Below are 3,533 nucleotides of genomic sequence, written 5' to 3' on the forward strand. Positions count from 1 at the left end.
GGACCCGGGGGAGAGGAACGAGGGTCGGAGCCGCAGTCTCTGCGCCGTCCCAGGCGCTTTACTGCCCCTCCTTCGGGTGGGGGCCCCTTCTCCACGACCCCCGCCCATCAGCCCTGTTGCCCCTCCTCCCCCCCATTTAGCCCTATTGCCCCCTTCTCCCCCCACCCTCCCATCCGCCTTATAGCCTGGGGGGGGGGGGGTGGATAGAGAAGGCAGCCCCCCCACTGGGCATGAGGTTGATGGGGAGGTGGGGGGAGGAGGAGACGGTCCACCCAGGAGGAGGGGCAACGATGCAGATGGGGGGGGGTCGTGGAGAAGGGGCCCCCACCCGAAGGAGGGGCAGTAAAGCGCCTGGGACGGCGCAGAGACTGCGGCTCCGACCCTCGTTCCTCTCCCCCGGGTCCCGGTCCTAGCCCAGGGGAGGGGAGAGTCACTCACCTCGGGCGTGTCAGGAAGAGATCCCCCCACTCCGAAAGACCCGCCAACCAGGCAGGCCGGCCCGACCACGAGGAAGCGAGGCCCGGAAGTGGCGCCGCAAGACTACAGCTCCCAGAAGCCCCCAGGAAGCTCCGCGAGTCTGACTCCGCAAGACTACAGCTCCCAGCGGGCACCGCGGCAGGTCTCCCTCCGGAGGCGTTGCCGGAGTTGGAGTCGGACGTCGCTGATTCGAATCCCTCTTAATAACCACGTGGGGCGCGCTGGTAAATGATTGACAGCCGGCCCTCTCCGACACACTTGAAGTATGTCGTTCAGCCCGTGCCAGACCCCACGCCAGGCTCCCCGGGCCCCTCGTCGGAGGGCTCAGAGGGGCTGGGGGCTTGCTTGGACAGGCGGGTTTTTGGAGATGCTGCGGGACCGTGCGGGTGCAGGCATCTCCTGGCAGTCTAGGAGGGAGCGTCTGGAGTCCAGCAGAGCAGTCAGCAACGAGAGAAAGAAATGCACCAGCTACCGTGATTGCAACTGTATCTGGTTTATGGAGCCCCTGCACGAACACTTCCACATTGTAGCGCACGCTTAATCTCACTCGGAGCTAGGGGCTGTTATCGTCCTCTCTTCCCGGGGGTTGGGGGCGGGGGGGAGATGAGACTGGGAGTGTTTACTTGCCTTGACCAGGGACATATAGCTAGTAAATGTCTGAGGAAGAGATTTGAACCCAGATCCCTCTGCCTCTTGAGTCTGGCAAACTATCCTCTGTACCAGGGCTTCTAGAACTTTTTCCACTCGGGACCCTTTCTGTGCTTCTTAAACTGTGGGACCCCATATGGGGTAAGTCTAGCCTATAGCGCTAGCCACCTAGCTCTATAGTCGGAGCTTTGGAAACCCCCTGAAGAGAGGTTCCAGATGAAACCATGAAGGCTTCTCAGGGGAGAGAAGAGAGACAGAGAGGGAAGGCCAACGCCAGAACTTTGGAGGAACTCCTAGACTTTATAGCTTCATGTGCAAAGAGAGGCTAAAGTACCTCCAAGGTTATGAATGAGTGAATGCATAAATGAATGAATATTGTAATGCAGATGACTGGCACTAAGTAAAGCATCATCATGAGCCATCTCTTACCAACATTTCCAAGATTAACATCGTTACAAACAACACAGGCCATTTTAAAACTGGTCTCATCAGACCCTGGTCTAATCTAGTGACCGATTGTTACAAATGGATGGATGCACTTGAAAGGGTTTAAAAGCCCTGGGAGCACAGATTGAAAAGTAAACCTTCCTTTTGCCCTCTAGAAGCTCTCATTCTTTGGGGCAGACAAAAGAGACTCAAAGCAGAAATGCATTATGTAGAGAGCCAGGGCTTGGAGTCACCAAAAATGGATTTAAATGGGCTTCTGATCCTTCTTGTCTGGGTTAAGGACAACTCAGCAAATCTCTCCCCTTCCCAATTCCTCAGCCATTCACTTGGAAAAGCCTTCATTGAGTGCTGGGTGCGATAGGCAGAGTCAAAAACAATCCAGAAGCTCGCTTCAAGGACTTTCCTTTCTACAGGGGTAGGGAGGTGAGGTGACCAACCACAACAACATAATATCTAACATTTAAGGTTTTCAGAGCACTTTCCACAGATTAGCTCATTTGGTCCTTACTACAAACCCTGTGAGGTGGGTGCTGTTATCATCTGCATTTTACAAACTGGAAAACTAAGGTTTGAGGAATTGCAGATCTCAAGGTGCCATATAAATACTGGCTTCCTGTCTAGTACTCGATGTGTGACTGGGGGAGTCCCCTCTTCCCCCCCACTCCCCCCATAATACACCCCAGCCTAATTAAGTGAAAGGATAGAGTCTTTGTTCTGGTTTTTATGCCTCTTCCTTTGGTACTTAGATGCTGGCTTGCCTCCTGATGATGTATGAAGTATCTCATTTGCTTGTGTCATTTTGACACTACACCCAGAAAAGTTATTGAGTCCTGCCTGATGAACATCTGACCCCTCCCTCTTGAACTTGACTTTGAAATAAGTAGAGTATCCAGATTGGGAGAAGATGGACAGAGACCAGAGCTGAGAGGTGCAGATGGGAGGTGAGGTAGACACAGAGTATATCAGGTGCCTGGGTGGGAGAGAGGGTTGAGGAAGCCTGTTTATCCAAGCAACGCTTCTCCAAGAAATCTCCTGGTCTGAAGGATGACATCCAGCACCCAATGGTTTTGTGATGCCATGAGGGCAAGTGAATCAACCTGTGTTTAGAGGCTGGTGACGAGCTTCCCTGTGCACTCCAAACCCCTGGCTGGTTCTTCATGCCAAAGGTGGGTGTGGATCCAATGAATGCCAACAGGACCACATTGGGCAGGAAAGCAGGTTCTCACTGCCAATGGAAGGACAACTTTAACCAGAGAGGAACTTCAGTGGAGTAGTTCCCTTGAAATAGGGACAAATTGGGCATAGTGTAGACAAAAGCACAGAGGCCTTCCCAGAGGGGAAGGAGGCTGTGATACAGTGTAGACCCAAATACGAAGAACAATCCTGTGGATGGGGGCAATTCAACAGCAAAGGCATGGGTATCAGAGGGTGAATACCAGGTAGAGTGAGGGTAACAGCTTGGGCACTGTTATGGAACAAGAGACCTTTCTGGGTTTGCCACACTAAACCAGAAATTGAATAAATGCCTTTCCAAATTGGTATTTACAATTAAGAAATATCAATACTAAATACATATGCATCAAATGGTATGGCATCTTAGACTTCTCTAAGATTTCTCACTCATGTTAATAATCAATTATTGAATTAGAATCAGGATTTTGTCAGAAGCCTGTAGGTTGTTCAGTCTCTACTGATAATCTGCTGAGATTGAATGAACTTTCCCCTCAGTCTTGTTCAGAATCCACCCAACTTTACTAGGGGAATTGAATCTCTGGTGCAGAAGTCCATTGTGCCCTACACATTGTCCCCTTTTTTTTTGGGGGGGGGATCAATTCTTTGATTAAATTGCCCAACACTGGGCAATTCAGAAGTAAATGACATAAGCAAAATTATATTGCCAGTTGCTTATTAGAAAAGACCCACCTCATTGTGATATTCATTCTTTCTCATTATTAACCAAT

The 3,533-nt window shown here is 50.9% G+C and overlaps 1 protein-coding gene across 1 annotated transcript in view; it reads right to left on the reverse strand.

The window, feature by feature from the left end:
• CTU1 (cytosolic thiouridylase subunit 1) overlaps positions 1–570 on the reverse strand; it is a 7,168-nt gene extending 6,598 nt beyond the window's left edge. Inside the window, exon 1 of the mRNA XM_069088842.1 lies at positions 439–570. The gene's annotated coding sequence lies outside the window, so the exon portion shown is untranslated. The remainder of the gene's footprint in view (positions 1–438) is intronic.
• Between the last annotated feature and the right edge of the window lie 2,963 nt (positions 571–3,533).

The sequence above is a fragment of the Petaurus breviceps genome, unplaced genomic scaffold (assembly GCF_028583685.1).
Source record: "Petaurus breviceps papuanus isolate PSGF00001 unplaced genomic scaffold, PetGlider_PUasm1.0 185, whole genome shotgun sequence".
NCBI lineage: Eukaryota > Metazoa > Chordata > Mammalia > Diprotodontia > Petauridae > Petaurus > Petaurus breviceps.